This window comes from Hibiscus syriacus, unplaced genomic scaffold (assembly GCF_006381635.1).
Source record: "Hibiscus syriacus cultivar Baekdansim isolate YM2019G1 unplaced genomic scaffold, ASM638163v2 tig00110204_pilon, whole genome shotgun sequence".
Taxonomy (NCBI): domain Eukaryota; kingdom Viridiplantae; phylum Streptophyta; class Magnoliopsida; order Malvales; family Malvaceae; genus Hibiscus; species Hibiscus syriacus.
In genome coordinates, this window is record NW_024062626.1 from 773,323 (window position 1) to 791,973 (window position 18,651).

General features: G+C 30.4%; 1 pseudogene; it reads right to left on the reverse strand.

Annotated features, from left to right (window-relative positions):
• Window positions 1–6,700: 6,700 nt before the first annotated feature.
• On the reverse strand, window positions 6,701–12,327 carry LOC120219178 (annotated as a pseudogene).
• Between the last annotated feature and the right edge of the window lie 6,324 nt (window positions 12,328–18,651).

Sequence of the window (18,651 nt, forward strand, 5' to 3'; positions counted from 1 at the left end):
AATTATATGTTAACCTGGTGACTACGATATGATAAAATATGATCTAATTATCTCAAACGACTATCATATCTCAATCAGTATGTTAACGTTCAACTTAGACAATCATTAATTTTTTTAATGAAAAATGATGACTTTGAAGCATAATAAAATAGTCAGATGATCATTTTGTAACTTTTAATAGTCGAGTGACTCAACAAAGCAATGTCTTGTAGTCGATGGACCATTTTATAACTTTTAATAGTCAGGAGACTCAATAAAGAGTATCCTATAGTCGTGGACCATTTATATATTGTGCCCAATTTTTTAAACAATTTACTTTCCTTCATTTTCACTCTTTAACTAAGTAATAAACATTAAATTGGATGATGATGCCACGCTCGACTAGCACATATGAGCACCGTTAATGATGAGCACCATTAAATTAATTTATAAAACGTTAAATTATAAAGTACTAAACGTATAGTTATAAATTAGTTAAAAATCTAAATATAATTTAATTAAAATACAATATTTATAAAAACATTAGTTATTAGAGTAAATTATATCATTGACTACCTAACTATTTACCCTTTTTACTTTAACCATCAATTTTTCAATTTTCTCAATCGGTCACCTAACTATTTAAATCTTGTCAATTAAGCCATTTGTCGATAAATATTAATGGAAGAGATGACATGATATATAATAATTTTTTATAATTACACATTTAATCCTCATTACTTACATATTCTATTAATTTGGTCCTAACTTTTATTTAATCGCTGCTAGTGAGGTTTGAACCTAGGAGCAAGCCAAAACTAAATGCTTTAACCACTAAGATGGACCACTAAATTTATCTAATATACAAAACATAATGTATATAATTTATAATATAGTTCATGGTAATAAATAATCTTATAAGGACTTAAACATGAAATAAATGAATAGTATTAAATATATATATATATATAAACAAATATTATAATTGATTAATAAATGAATATGTTTTATTTATATTTTAAATCACATTTAATGTAAAAATTAAAATAAAAGTGAATTTAATGTGTTATAATTGAAATTTATCATTTTACATAATTTAAATTAATAAATTGTCTTCATTATTATAATTTTATTGAACTGAAATGTACTATATCTTATATTTTAAAATATTATAATGTCGATCGGATTATAATCTTATTTAGCAAGTATGTATTAAAATAGACTAATTCAATAAAATCAAGTTTCTCCTAAAATTTTCTTCAAATATACAATGAATAAATAATAAAATATAAAATTCTTACTCTAATCGCGATATAAATAAGCCAATGCATAAGTTAAAATGCTTAATACGATAAGCCCTCAACTATCAGAAAAATTCTAAGTCAACGAAGCTCTTCGTTATATTTCAACTATAATACATTAAAATGATTTACAATATAAATAAAATACATTCATATATTAATCGATTATAATATTTGTGTATATATATCTTATTGTATTATTCAATTATTTCATGTTGGAATTATTATTAGGTCATTTTCCCTTTTTTTATTGCCATAAACTATATATTATGTCGTGATAAGTTTTTCATTTGAGTGGTGTAGTCCATTGGTTGGGGTGTTTGCTTTATTTTCTCACGTTTTAGGATCAAACCCCATTAGTAGCTGCTATTAATCCAATTTATTTTCTATTCATTCAATTGGTGACACGTGGCACCATTTGATTAGATGAAAAATTTATTAAGTTAAATAAAAATATTAAGAAAAAAATTCAATCACATAGTGACACATGTCACCATCTGATTGATGATTAAATTTATTGAATTAATTAAAAGTTAAGACCAAATTAATAGAATATATAAGTAATGACGACTAAATGTGTAGTTATATAAATTTTATTAACTTCCACACCATCTCCTCCGTTAATATTTAACGACGGGTGACTTGATTGACAAGATTTAAATAGTTAGGTGACCCGATTGATAAAATTGAAAAATTGATGGTTAAAGTAAAAGGAGTAAATAGTTAGGTGGTCAATGATATAGTTTACCATAAAAACTAATGTTAAATATTATATTTTAATTAAATTACATTTAGATTTTTAATTAATTTATAATTATAGGTTTAATACTTTATAATTTGATATTTTATAAATTAATTTAATGATACTCATCGTTAATCGTACTCATCTACGCTCGACGAGGGTTATAGATTTTTTATTAAATTATATTAGCTTATTATTAACTTATATTAACTTATTATTAAATTATATTAATGCAATTATTAAATTATATTAATGCAATTATTAATTGTGCTTGTTTGTTTAAATGCCTTGTATAGCACGACACTAGTTCGCATTGTTGACTCTATTACAATAACGATCTACACACTTCGGTCTAATTATATCCATAAATGCAAAACGCAGACAGGACGTCACTTCACCTACTTGGATTAGTTTAATCAATTTAATTAATTAATCTTCATTTAAAATATGCATTTACTTTTATTGTTATTGTTTATCTTAATATTAAATTCGGTCTAAATTGATGTTATAAGCCAAACATATTTTTAATTTAGTCGAAAATATATTGAAAATATATTTTAAATTGGTAATAAATACAATTATAAAGATATTTTCATTTTTATGCTTTTTATAATTTTGAATAAAATAATAATAATATTATTATTATTATTTAAGAAATTAAATGTATAAGAACCAATGCTTAAAATTATAAATATATTTTAATATTAGGTGTTCTCTTTCGTCTACGTCATAATCTAGTGATATTTTTTTATAAAGATTGTATATCTTCACAATGCAAAAGTTTGTTGCTTTATAATCTTAATATATATATTATTTTTGACAAATTATAATGATCTATTTTAAAATCATATTCATTAGATAATAAAAAAATTGTTATAATAAAACATTAAAATGATGTAATTATTACAATTTTAAAAGTAAAAATACTATACATATTTAAAATTTAAAAGCAATCTCAAATTAAATTTAAAAGTATTGTTTCTTACCTCGTATGAGAATATTTAATATATTGTATTAAGTAATAGTTTAAAATATTTAAACTTGTTTGAGAAACTGTAAGCTGTTTATAAAGTACAGGCACACACAATATTATAGTATGCATTTTAAATGAATTTTAAAATATATTATACAAATAAAAATGAATTTATTGAGTGATCACAGTAATTAAACTTTTTTTTAAGTATGTACTATCTTGTAATCTTCACGTATTATTAAAAAATTTAACATATGCGGTAATTATATAATTACTGCATGCAAATAAATAATATGAGTATATCCTTATGAACTTTTAGAGTTGTTACACAAAAGTAACCGGTTACTGTAATTTTTCAAAGAATAAAATCCAACAGTTGAATAATGAAAAACTAGCTCCTTTGAAAGTCAAATTGTGAAGTTAATATTTTAATATTTATATTAATGTTAGGATAATTATTATATATGTCAAATCAATGGTTAGTATTTGTATTATGTATAAATTGTAATTAATCCATTATTCTTTTAATTTTAAAATTTCAATGATAACTCAAATAATACAAGAGTAATATAAGTAAATTACACGACTTAATACTATCAAATTGAACAACAATAACTAAAATTATAATTAATATATAATATAGGAACTATATATACAATATATACATAATACAAGTACTAATAATAGAATTTAACCTTCTATACAATATAAGATTGAAAAAAGAACACAACATGATAGGATATGATGAATGATGATCGCATTTGAATAGTACATTCATCATATTGTAATTTAGAAAATATCTATGAGTAGATATTTCAAGGGAATCCCACTTAAAATAAATTGAAAATTAATCTCAATTTTGCATGGTTTTACTTTTTTGAATAAACTATAAGTTTAGTACTTAAATTATTATTTTTATTCATTTTGGTACCTAAACTTTATTTTATTTCAAAATCATACTAAACGTTTAATTTATATTTATTTTTTATACCCGCAGTTAAAAATGTAAGGTAATGTCACATTAAGGAAAATGATATTTTGTAGATGAGATATTTATGAAATATCTCCAACTTGTTTGTAAAGTTGTAGGCAAGTTGGGAAAATAAAATGATGGTGTGCGAGGCTATGTCCTGCCATTTTACCAAACTGATTTGGCTAATAATCATTATATGAAAACCACAAGAAGGTGATGCCAAACAGTCACGGTGGTTAGGTTTCTATTTAATCAACAATTAGCGTTAATATTCCCATTAAAAAGTTTACCATTTAGGGTTTAATACTTGTTATAACAGTTGACTTAAGAAATCAATTCAGCACTACATTAAAAAACAATTGCCCTAACAACATGTATTTGGTTTAGTAAGCTTATTAGAGTTTAACCTCAAACAAACTTTAACTATATTTTTATAAAATAATATTTCTTACAAATAAGCTACAAATCTAATTAACAATTAATTATAATTATTGGATATGGAAAAGTAATAAAGCAGATAAAAAGTGATTGGGTGTGTTATCAATCCATCGTTGGCAATGACGGCGAATGAAGAAAGTGGAAGCGAACATGTGTCGTCTTGTCCAAAGAGCACATACATGGAATTTAATTAATGTTAAAAAGGTACATGGAAGGTTCACCTACAAATTTGGAATCAGATTTGAAGGGTTAAGAATGGAAGGGAGGGGATATAGGGGATTACACCCTATGGGAGAGTATACTTCAATGAAATTTTATGGAATATCATTAAAATTTTGGAAGTGTGTGCTTGTTTGTGGTTCCATGATCTCATAATACATTGCTGCACTAGGGCAAGCATTTCATTGGTTTACTTTATTCATTTTTAAAATTTTAATGAGTTCGAGTAGCTACGTCTGTAGGATATATGTATGCTATTAATATGTTAAGAAAATCATAAATATATATTATATTGTAATCACGTCAGATTATTAAAAATAATATAATAATGGTGTATAATTTTATGCTTTATTAATAATTTAGATGATAATATATTAGTTATTAGAAATCATATAAATTTATTTTTTATAGTAATAATTCACGAATGACATGCAAACATTTTACAATGTTAATAGATTTGATATTAATTCTTAATTTATTTAGATTGAATTAATAAAAATCATCAAATCATTGGAATTTTATACAAGAAAAAAAATCGTCTGGTTTAATTAGTTATAATATTTTGATCTCATGTTGATTTTTTGAAATTAATAGTCTGTTTATTTAATTGACAATATATTTGAGAAAGTCAAATTGAATTAATAAGCTTTTTTGTCCTAAATTATTATAGTAATTAATTTTCTCCATTGAATTATCACTTGAAATATTTTGATTCTCAATTTGAAGAAAGTCAAGTAGACACACTCATACGGATCTATATGTTTTTTTATTTATTTTAAATGTAAGCGCTCTTTCAACGGATCAATATTAAAATATAAATGAAAAATTTTAGTTAAATGTATAAACAAATATATTATTTTTAATTTGTGTAATTGTATACATAAAATTTTTATTCGATTCGATTTTTATAAATTATTGACATTGTTGGTGGATGTCATATGTTTTAAGTTTACATTTTATAAAAACGATTTATTATAACTATCCATATTAAATTTATTGGATATATTTATCTTTTTAGAAGATATACAAATAAATTAAAATAAAAAATTTATGTGAATAATTACACTACAATAAAAGTTATGTATCATATTATACATTTAATCAAAATTGATGTATCATTTTGATCATTATCCATGCTTATTAAATTATATTGATGTGTATTTTTAGGTTTAATATTTTTATTTTTGTACGAATTTTTTGGTAATTGTTATCTCCATTTTTCTTTCTATGTTTAACTGCGTTGTGATCTTGATTCATTCCTTTATTTTTATTTATTAAATTCAGTTGTTTAAATTTTTTAGTTTTACATACTTTAAGATCACTGGATTAAAAAAAAATCAAAAGTTGAGATTAATTCATTGTTTTTTCATCTTTAGTGAATATCTTTTTATTTCCTACTGTTAATCTGAGCTTTTAATTTCTCTTATTGAATGTTCTTAAAAAAATATAAAACTAAACATTTTATATTAGATATAACTGAATTTGTCCCTCTATATATACTCTTTTAAATATATAAAAGTCTAGGTTCCTATAATCTTACAAGTCCACTGCTTTGTTGATAACGATGAATGGAAAAGGTTAAATAAACAAAGATAATAATTCAAAGAAGCACAAACATGTTTATTAGAGTCGATAAACATAAACCATCATTAATCTCATCTTTAATATATTGCTAGTGGATGTTTTTGCATGTTCCCACTCATAAATGGATTATTTACTTATTTATTCCATTTTCATTGAGTTTCGCATTTTGGATTATTTAATTTGAGATAGCGAGATAAATATAAAATTGGAAAAATTCCCATATCATCATCCATGCATGGATGGATAGAAGAGTATCGGAAAATGGATGGATCAAGGGAGAGTAACTCTATCGTAAAATTCTGCGTTTATTATTATATCCATGACTTCATGTCCTCTACAACGTGGGTATCAAAGAAATATTAAAGCATTCCACATGTGGAAGAAAAATTAAAGATTTAAATTAAATTTGAAATGGGTATCAAAGAACAACATATTACAACGTGGGTAATATATAAAAGAATCACAAGTTATAATGAGACAATTATTCATGCATACAAAAAGAATGTTGTGTGCATTTTCCTCATCTCCTTTGGAAATTAAGGAACTTGATTCCATACGCAAAGACAAATAAGAAAAGAAGCAACGATGGCCGGAAGGAAATCATACTTGAACCCCAAGTGTGTCTCGAGGTAAGCCTTCACCGTCGTTTCGAATCCTCCGGTTATCTCGATGGGATCGGGTTTATCGCCCACTTGGGATGTCACAAGGCCATTGATTGTCCATGCCACTGGAGAAGCCCAGTAGTACCACCTCCACCATATTGGGATTTCCTGCAAATGTTCCAATCATACACTTCATTTTCATTTCTTTTTCTAGTAATGTATGATGCAACGGATTGAATGCTTTTGTGTTTTGGAACGTACCGTTCTAGGGATGAGGAAACCGGAGAAGAGATTCCAAAAGCTTAGAAAAAAGGACGTGACAATGGCAGCAAATTGATGGTTAGGCGTTAGAGCTACAAGCATCATCCCGTAGAGTGTGAAGCACATCAATATGAAGTAGTAGAACAAGAACAACTTCCCGACGTTCATCTGGAATCCGATCATTGAGTAAAGCAGTAGACTGTACACCAATGTCTGGACTTTCTCCGTTGGATTATATTTATATCGAAAGGTTTCGGCTTCTTTTACCTGAGCAAATGCATAAGGCAACGGTGAATACATTCCGGCAGCTCGTTCTCGATAGAAGACCGTTCTTTTCAATTGCCACGATAGATTGCACAGCTGAAGTATTGGTGGCTCCTAGGAACAGGACAGCTGAGTACATATATAGCTCCCAACAGGTTCATTAGATCTTGCTCCTTGTGTCTGTTCAAAGACAAATGAGAAAAGCAGTTTTTCAATGCCGAATTGTACTTTATTTCAATGCTGAATTTTTGGACTTAAATCTTATCTCCTTTGTCCCAAAAAATCATTCCGATTATGAGACCGACGAAAAATGTCATGAAGAATTGAATGGCATTGTATTGTGGATTCCTCCAATACGAGTTGTGCTGCTTCCAGAAACAGGCTTTGCATTGAGTAAAGAAGTCTTGAGAGTATGTAGTTGGGAAGTGAAGGTCCTTAGTTCCAGGGACTGGGGTGCTTAAATCTTTGATAAGTTCCTCATTTTTCCTGGTACATTTACAACTACATTTCAGATCCGGTAGAGATAAAAATGGAGGGGGGGGGGGAATAGAGCCAAGGAAAGCAAGAGTTAATGTTATAGTAGTTTCTGTTTTACTTACCTATAAAGTTCAGATTTGGCATAAATCTCACGATAATTGACATCGAGTTGAGCCTCGACAGCAGTGGAACTAATGTCCAGCATCCATGTTGCAGGGTTGTAACCTTCTTTGATCTTGGGCACCCCTAGGACAGCCTACCGGAAGATTTTATACATAAGCTGCAATTGAAGCCTCAAAGAGTTCTAATACTATTGTTAAAATGTATGCAACTCGACGTGATCCGGAACTTGTCCGTGACTGTAATTTTAATCTCCAAGTATGCAGTGTGAGAGAATTGATTCTTACTTCGAAGTATTCGATAAGTTTGTGAGAATGGCGCCCAAGTGGTCCAGCATAAATGACTTGTCCACCTGTTTTCATCAGGAATAGCTGAAATAAAATGGGGAATCTATTGAGCAAATGCAATAGGAGCTAATGATTTTCCGATGCTGAAAATTTAAGAATACTTCATCAAAGGCTTCGAAAATGTCTATGCTAGGTTGATGAATTGTACAGACAACAGTTCTTCCTGTGTCCACTGTATTTCTCACCGTACGCATGACAATAGCAGCCGCTCTAGCATCAAGTCCTGATGTCGGCTCATCCATGAAGATGATTGATGGATTAGCAACTAATTCTACAGCTATTGTAAGCCTTTTCCTTTGTTCAGTCGAGAGACCATCGACTCCGGGAAGGCCAACGAGAGAGTTCTTGAGAGGATTTAGCTCTACCAACTCCATTACTTATTCAACAAACATCTGTTGCACCAAATGAATACAGCACTTACGTATATTTCTTTAGCTTTAAGTTGCAGCTATGCAGAGTATATAACATAAAGCAATAAACATCTGGTTTAAAAGAAGAACGTGCCTTCCTTGTTTCTGTATAAACATCCTTTGCAAGACGAAGCCAAGCAGAGTACACGAGAAATTCGTAGACGGTAACATGCGGAGAATGGATATCGTTTTGTTCACAGTAACCGGTAACCCGAGCAAACTTTTGTTGGCTCTTCGGGTAACCAGAAATGCTGATACTTCCTTCGATATAGCCACCGGTTTTTCTTCCTGCTAGAACATCCATCAAGGTAGTCTTTCCTGCTCCACTAACCCCAACTAACGCTGTTAGCACACCAGGCCTAAACGCACCACTTACGTCTCATAGTAATTTATATTACTAATCGTTGTCTTTTAGTAAAAGGCAAAAATTACGATAAGGGACTCACAGCAGGCATATCAACATAGTAATTCACATGGTCGAATGCAAGTGACAAGGGTTGGAAAGGTAACACCATTCCTCTCTTTGAAGCTGCTTGGTTTGCAGCACTAGGAACCGAGTTGTCAAGGTTATTCTTCACTGCCATATTGGTTGATGGTGAACACATTTCTAAGGACTGTCGATCGGAGGATGGCTGATTCTTGCTCTCGTCTTCTTCTTCCAGAGTAACAGCTTTGGAATCCCCCAGAGCTGCAATTGGTTTCCAAAATTACTTTTAAAACTGGAACCACACTTTGCTAATGGATATCAGCATGAGTTTTTAGTAGCTTACGGTTCAAATAGGTCAATGTGGCTATGAAACACAGATTAAAAAGCAGAGAAAATCCGAGCAGTGCTAAAACACAAATCCAATACCAAAACTCTTCTGTATACATGCTGCGGGATTTGAGAAGAATCTTCCCTACTGTGCTGTTGTTAAATGGCTGCAATGGTAATGTAAAGGAAAATATAAAGATAAACAGTAACAGTTATGCAATAACATAGACCTTTTTGTTTGCATGTTGTTAGGAGATCTTACAGCACTCCATTTTTTGTCAAGAAATTCAGTAATGACGATGGCATTTTGTCCGTACGGCATCGGAGAGATGTAGTATCCCCATACCATCCATGGCTTAATGTCATCTGCAAAAGGAGAATAGAAGAAGTTGCTACGAGATTAATAACATCGATAATGACAATCGAAACCCTAGTATCTATATCTTTCATCACCATTCATGGAACCATAAACAAATGCTTTAAATTTGCAAGTGTGCTAACCTTTGGCAACAACAAATCCACCTAGTACAAAAACCGCCAGCAGGGTAAATGTACCGAGTGTGTTTGCCACAACCTGTGTTCTACCAACTGCAGCGATGAATCAAAAGAGAGAGAGGGCCATTTGGTGAATGCCGAAGAACGCCAAGAACTGTCGAAAAAACCTTCGATGTGCAAATGAATAGAATTAGACTGACATAGCTCACAGGTGGAAAAAATGGTAACTACAATTTTATGTAACTGAATACAGTGCATTTCCATACCTGCTAGCAGATGGGGCAAAACCAATGGTGTAATATGTGAGGTTGATCCATATCCCGGACTCTAGCAAAGAGAGGGGGATCCTAAGGACCCAAATCGGCAAGGCGAAGGCCCATGCCAGATAGAATAGGAAATCCCTTTGTTTGAAGAAAACTGGAAGCCTAAATATGGTGAGTGCAAGCTCTGCCATCCCATTGAACATGACATTAATGAGACTAAAGAAGAGTGCACCATAAAATTTAGTTCCATTTAATATATGACCAGCTTCCATTTTGGTCCTGAAGAACAATGTGAAAGCAATGACAGACATAATGGTAATCTGTGTGGTCTTGAATATATATACGAATGAGTTGCGCTTCATCAGTAGCCATTCCCTGGCAAAACAAGCCTTGAAAAGTTCCCAGTTTGAGATCCCATACTTTTGTTTCACCAATGCAGCTTGATGAGTTCTCGATTTATCATAAGGTATCCTAAGCTCATCGTCGAGCTTTTGACCGACATGGAAAGAGTTGAAATGCTCCACGAATTTCGGTACCGATACGTATCGGTAAGGTTCATTTTCTCTACACCAGTACTGCTGCTGGTCTTTCCTGGAAGTCACTTCTTGTAAGAAATCCTCAATTCCTTTCCTTTCAGGGCATTTGAACCCCACACTTTCAAAGAACTCGAGAACATGTTCTCGTGATCCTTGATAGACTATCTTACCCTCGGAAAGCAATATAATATCGTCAAAAAGGTCATAGGTTTCCGGTGCAGGTTGCAACAGAGAGATCACCATGGTTACATCCATGATACGAACCATCTGCTTCATAAACCTTACAATCTGAAAAGTTGTGGAACTAATCCAAGCCGGTTGAAATCTCATCCATGAAAAGAGCTTTTGGCGGGTCCAACCAACATTTCTCCTGCATTTTAACAATATTATTTTAGGCCGTTCTTATGCAAATGGTTTTCAAATATTTACACATGATGAAACTCGAATATTGAGATTACCTGTAGTTACACGTTTCTTTTGTCCACCAGATATGCCCCTTCTCATGTCATCACCCACCATAATATCAGAACAGATATCCAGTCCAAGAATCTATCATCACATCATAGTTGAAAAACTTAAAATTTTAAAACTTCGTTGTTGCTCGGAGCCTCGGACTCTTCATTTGTTCGAAGTAATCGTGTCTGACACTCATACTCGAGTCCGAGAAACATACACAACGGAGACTAATAGACTAGAAAGCAGTAAAAAAGTGGACAAACCTTGAGCACATAATCAGTAACCAGACTAGTGTTTTGGCCAGCCATAGCAGTAGCTTTCATGAAAGCATCAATCTCAGGATCTGGTTTAATGCCAGCCTGTTTTTCTCGCCTTGATAACTCGGCCAAGAGTTCATATCGGGTCCCAACTCCCAAGCACCGCCCTGAGAAATCTAGTGTTTCCCTTACGGTCATCTCACCATGGTGAAGATCATGTTGACTTATATAAGCACTTGTTCTTTGAGGGATGAATTCTTCAAATTCATGGCCGCAGTATGTTATTTTTCCTGATACCTGTTCCAAGTTTGAACGCCATTTCATCAGTAAAACTAAACCAAACAACAGTGTTATGGTGCTTTTAAAATCAAACTAAACACCATAAATTTGATAATATACCCTTAGATCAGTGTCGATTTTCCCTGCGAGTGCCTCCAACAATGTAGTTTTTCCGGACCCTTGGTGGTCCTAAAAGCAGTGTCATTCTGTGTAAAAGAAAGAAAATAAGTTAATTTGTGAAGAAAATTCGAATTAATTGAGCTTTATCCCTCTTTTCGTCCCAGCATAAAATCTTAAGTTCGTCTGTCAACACATTCCTTGATGGTTTCACTATTCCACTGACATCACGAAGTATACTGACCACCCTTTTCTTGGAAGGAAAAAGCTTGATTAATCCAAGAACGCCCTGTTTTTATTACAATGTTAACATCAAAACTTAGAACTTGAAACATACATGTAATAATTTCTTCGAAGAAAATTAAATTTAATCTCCTCAACCGCGTTCACCGTTGAATTCAGCAAAGTTGGAAGAGCCCTGGTTCCAAGATAAGCATCCCCTTCAATGGATAAATGTCCTCGAAGTTTAATGAATGCCATGTTTTAACGGGTAGTTGCATGAGATATTATTTTGTCTCGTCGTCTAAAACCGGTTGACACCATTAACAGTAATTAAATATAAATTTAAATATTTTTCAATTTAAAATTTAGAGTAAATTAAAATATATACTACTGAATTTTAAGCGTTCTATCGATTATATCATTAAACTTTTAATTTTATTAAGTATAATAACTAAACTTTAATTTTTGTTTCAATTATGCTACTAGATCTTTAAATTTTAAAGGCAGTGAGACGTGGACAGATCTTTATACTATTGTGACGCGAGGGACAAAATAACATCGTTTTGACGACGATTATTGTTGCTCATGACAATATTGTTTTAGACACTAAACTTTAGGGAGCATCGATTTTGCTACTGGACTTTTAAACATTTTTTTGTGTTGCAATTTTCAATCATCGTCGGCAGTTAATCAATGCTCATCACCGATCATCTTTCATGGTAAGATCAATATCAAAATGTTCACATTTTACTCTTCTTTCTTTTTTTAGGATCGATTTTTCACGAAACTCACTCAAAAATGACGAAAATCTATTTAAAAGTTCAACTTATTAATACTCTTGTAACACCCCTAACCCGTATCCGACCCGGATACGAGTCCGAAGTGTCACATTGACTTTTCAAACATTTATTCGTATAAAATAGTGAGTAATTTAAAAAATTTGATAACACTTAACTTATTCAAAACGTTTACAAAATATATCAGAGTTCATACAATTTATATCTTTAGACTACATGCCATCTACACTCTATAACCAGTACATATATTTTCTGATCTGACATTTGGTAAGGAGAACTGACATGTCTTGCTCCGTATTACTCTTTACTCTTCTCGAAACCTACGTGTGAAACAATCACACGCTAAGTCGAAGACTTAGTGAGGCATAAAAACTTATAATGCACTTTATAACATATATCAATATATGCATGTTCTGTTCTATCATGCTATACCAAATTACATGACTTCCTCATATCATGTAAAATTATATCAGATTAATTAACAATAAATACATACATACACATAAATCATCATTAGCAGTTTATCATGTAATCACATACTTTTATGCTTAACCTTTTCAATCAAACACTATACACACACAACATCATATCATTTGTAATACATTTATCATATCACTAACATATATTTTGTTTATATCTCTTGATTAGCCCATGTACACCTGTGAGAACTGTAGATATGTGAGTCTATTGAGGTTGTGCACCACTATGCTGTCATCACAGCTCATATAAATGTCCCGAATGACCTATCTAGAGGTCATAAAGATCCTCGGTAACTATCCAGAGGTCATAAAGATCCTCGGTAACTGTCCATAGGTCCCGAAGAACCTAGGTAAACTGTCCATATGTTCCTTAGAACATAGGTATACTGTCCATATGTCTCGAAAGACATAGGTAAAACTATCCATATGTTCCGTAGAACATAGGTAAACCCTCGACTCTTGGCATGCCAACTATACCCCTAGCTCTCAAGACACATAACATGGGCATTTTCTTTTATACTTATCATTTCACATAACACATAGTTCAATTACTCATAGAACATTTTCATATGAGCCACATTTACATGTCACATAGCTTATATACTTTCTCGCGTAGTTACATAGATCCATGGTCATATAACATATCATATAGCTTAGATCATTTCTCAGATATTCATATAAACATACATATCATATCTTGTTCACATATGATCATATATGCTTCATATAATACAAGAAACACCTATAACACTTTCTCATAGCTTATATCAATTTTCAGAGTCCTTTCATATTATCTGATGGCATATATCATATAGATATATAATAACTGATATCATATTATCTACCTGATGCTCCATTTCTTTGTATTCCCTTTTTCATATCATCATACATTTAAATATTCTTATATGTCCTATCAATATCCTATAAACTTACTCATATTCTCATATATCATATTTTAATATGATTTGTATAGTAATACTCTATAATTGTATCATATAATGATTTTACCCAAGTACTCCTTTATAAAGTTTATATTACATGTTCAATTAGTCTCATGTTATCTTATAAATAATTTCCATTTATTTTATATCATTTTCCTTTTCCACTCACATAAACCATCTATTTATTTAGTTCAATTTCTCATGACTTCCACAATACTCTTTAATAAAACTTTGTAGCTTTTCACTATAATACATAAACCATAGTTTCCTTTAATTTATCAATCTTCCCTATATAACTTATGTATCCTTATTTATGCCCTCGAATTCATACTATTCTCTTAGAGTCTCCTAACATTTCTCGTATAATCACTTATACCATATCATATAACTTATTCCATGTTCTTCCATTATTACATAATAAAGTCTTACATAAATCATATAGCATATACAAAGCATGTCATTATCTTTAGTCATGCATACATACAATCAATGTAATACAGATAATCACATATAAATTATAACCACACATAATCATGTCCATGACTTCATGCATATTACTCTAGGAAATAGACTCATCGCAAGTCTTATTTCCATTAAACACTACATATCACTAGTATGCACTCACCTTGGCCTCACTAGTCAATTCCAATCTCTTATCTTTCCCTTGATCGATCTTACTTGCCAAATGTTCCGGAATTGCTTTATGCGTAGAATCTACATAAATGTACATTTTGAGGCAATCATTAGATACATACACCTTGTAGTTGGATACTAGCAACTTAAACGAACTTATTAAACCAATATTTACAATTTTCCTTTAGGGGGAATCGGTTCCCTCCTGTGGGGGGTATCGGTTCCCCCATGACATTCTGGAAATTTTATTCGCTTGAAGGGGTATCGGTTCCCCTTGAATGGGTGTCGATTCCCCTTGCCCAGAAATCATATTTTGAGCTCGAAATTCACTTCATTTCAGCTTAAACCTTCATATTTTACTTCCTTTAATATTCCTAACTTCTATACACATATTTAAACTCATTTATATTCCATAATCACTTCTTTAAACCCAAATTTCCATCATTTACATGGCATTCAAGAATCACACTAAATTTTCAATGTGTTCTAAATCCAATTCTAACACTTCATACTTCTTAATTAGATTGATGACAAGTCAAATTCATCCATAAAACTTCAACAACCATACCATATCAAAATTTCATCTTAAAACTCATATTACAAATTCCTTCTTAATTCATTTATCTTATTGTTTAAATCCCATATAAGCTTTCCTTAAGCTTATTCAATACCCAAAGAATCAAAATTAAGCTTAAAACTCAAGAATTAACCAACTGAAATTAAACTTACCTATTGTAGCTAAGCCCCACGTGAAGAAGAGAAAGCAAGAAGAAGAAAGCTTCCAGATAGCTTTCTTCCCACGTTTTCACTCTTAAAAAAGGGGGAAAATATCTTTTAAAGGAAAAGACCATAATACCCTTAATTTCCTTTAATAATTACTAAATAACCTTCATTATATATTCCAATAATCATTGAATTATTTCATTCTTCTACTTTAGTCATCAAATTCTGAAACATTTCTATTTAGTCACTAACTCGTTATTGCGGATGTTACAACTCTGATATCTTTCAATGATCATTGGAGTAGGCTAGCTTTAATGTAAATTATCCGTCTTCTCAAAATAATGCTTCTCACTGTTTGAATTTTCAAACAAACACACAAAATCCTACAAATCTAAGAAAGCCTCTAAAACCCTAAAATTTGGTACCGATTTTGCCACCAAAGATGATAGATGAAGGGTGTCGATTGGATGCTAGTGGCGGCAGAAAAAGTGTAGTGTCAAAAATGAAACCATTTAAAAATTTAGTAACAAAATCGATACACTCCTAAAATTCAATGCCTAAAATGATATATAACGTAGTTTATCTTTAATTATATTTAAATCTTTTAAAAATTAATTTACCTTTATACCCAAAAACAAGTTCGTGGCTTTTGCCCCCTTAATTAAAAGTTAAAAATGTAGTTGTAATGGAGAAATGATGTAGTTTTAATATACGGTTAAAAAAATGTTATTGGTTTTGTTATTATTTAAATAATAATTCTGATAAAAAATTATCGGAAATATTATTATTTCTACCGGTTTTATTATTATTGGACACTTTACCGGTTTTATTTTTTTACCGATTTTATTATTGTTTGATATTTTACCAAAAATATTAAAAAATATTGATATTTTATATAAAAATAATAATATTTTAAATAATTTTTTATCAATTTTAATATTTAAATAATAAAAAAACTGATAATATAATTTTTTAAAATATATATTAAAAATATCGTACGGTAGAATTTTCCGTTATAATGTAAATGTAAACACCACATATTTACTTGTCCGGGTGTACTACAAAATGCAGACCAACTGACCAGCTTTTAAGAGTAATTGAACAGCCTGCATGAAGAAAAAGACAGCTGAGCAACCTTTCTTCATCTTCCCAGAAATTTGTTCAACGCTATTCACATTAATTTACAGACTCCATGGATAACATCATCCTATATCACAATCTGTCCTCTCATGCTGTACCTATTTTCGGCCGTATCCGGATGCTTCCTCTGCAAAATCTGTATTCCCCTCGGTGAAAACATATGGGTTGAACCTAACCCAAAAAAGAATAAAAAAGTAAATCCGGATATCATATCGTGGTTGCAGACATGAATATTACGACGGCTAATAGAGCCGACACTACGAAAAAACTACTAATGATGATGAATTAATTTCTCACCCGTTTTCCTTTGAATGTTGTGTTGTTTTGGGGCTGAAAGTTTCTGAGCCACGACGACGGCGGAGCATTCTCGCCGATAGGTTGAATTCAGAGCTGGGAACGAGTCCTATTGAGCGTCAAAACAATAACATCAAATAGGCGATTCAACGTGGCGGCAAGTCCGAGCAACACCACCGTGGCAATGATCTCCACAAGAAGCAAAAGTAATTCCATGGAGGGGATAGGATATTATACCTTAAATATGTTTAAGTATACATGGTGGATGATTTAATATATATATACTATTGGAATATAGTATGATTACTTGGTAAGCAAAGTGGAAAAGATGGTTGGGTTTCCCTTGTTGAACGAGTCCCACATACTTTCCAACTTATCAAAATGTACCATCATTACTTGATGAAGATGTTTACGGGCTTGGTTATTCAACAATATTTTTTTTATTATTTTATTAGTAAAAAATCTATATTTGTTAAATGTTATTATACGATTTTTCCAACTACTTTAATTATTTATGTGTTTCATTTAAATTTTATATTTTTTCATAGTTTTTTTTATATCCCACTAAAATCGATCATTTTTTTATTAAATTTTTATAATCATCTTTTTAATTTTAACTTTCGTCATTAATTTTTTTATTATTAAAAATTAAAAAAAATTAAAAACCTTCAATCAGATAACTTATATATATTCATAAAATTTAATTTTTTGAAATGTTTAAAATAATTATAATTTAAATTCAAAATATTATATCACAAAACGATTTTAATGTAATGGAAGGAATAAAAGAAAATAAGGGCTTAGAATATTACAGATAATATTTAACATATAAAGTGAAAGTTATGATCAAGTGGCAGAATCATAAATATTTATTAAAAAAAATTTGTATCAAATGAATATAAATAAAATTTTAGAACAAACATAATCAATAAAATAAAAATTAGTATATAAAAATTTAAATTTCAAAATAAATAAGTTATAATTTTAAGAAATCCTTAACATCCGTCACCGGCTATGATAGCAAAAAAATAACTTAATATTACTAAAAAAGATTGTACACGGAACAAATATGACACTTTTACACAATAAAGAAGCTAATTCAAACGCAGAGGGTAAGAAGTACCAAAACCCCCTTACAAGAATTTAATAACATAGTATGATTTTTTTCCTTATTAATCAGAGGTAGTATAATATAATATTTGTTTAAATATAATTTTTAACTATTTGACATTGAATGCTCACACTTCTGACATTCTTAATGTTTAAACTCGAAATTTTAAAAAATAATAATATTTCTTTTACCATCGTAATCGCTTGATTCGTGTTATGATTTAAATATTATTCATGTTGAGCAACCATTTCTCTCTCTACTCTTTAGTACATATTTTTATATGATAATTTATTCTACTTTATAATTGTTGGTGATGTCATACATTAAGGTTTTTGATGATGCTTCCACGTTCGATGAGTATGGATGAGCATAGTTAATGATGAATACTATTAAATTAATTTATAAAATGTTAAATTACAAAGTACTAAACATATAATTATAAATTAGTTAAAAACATAAATGTA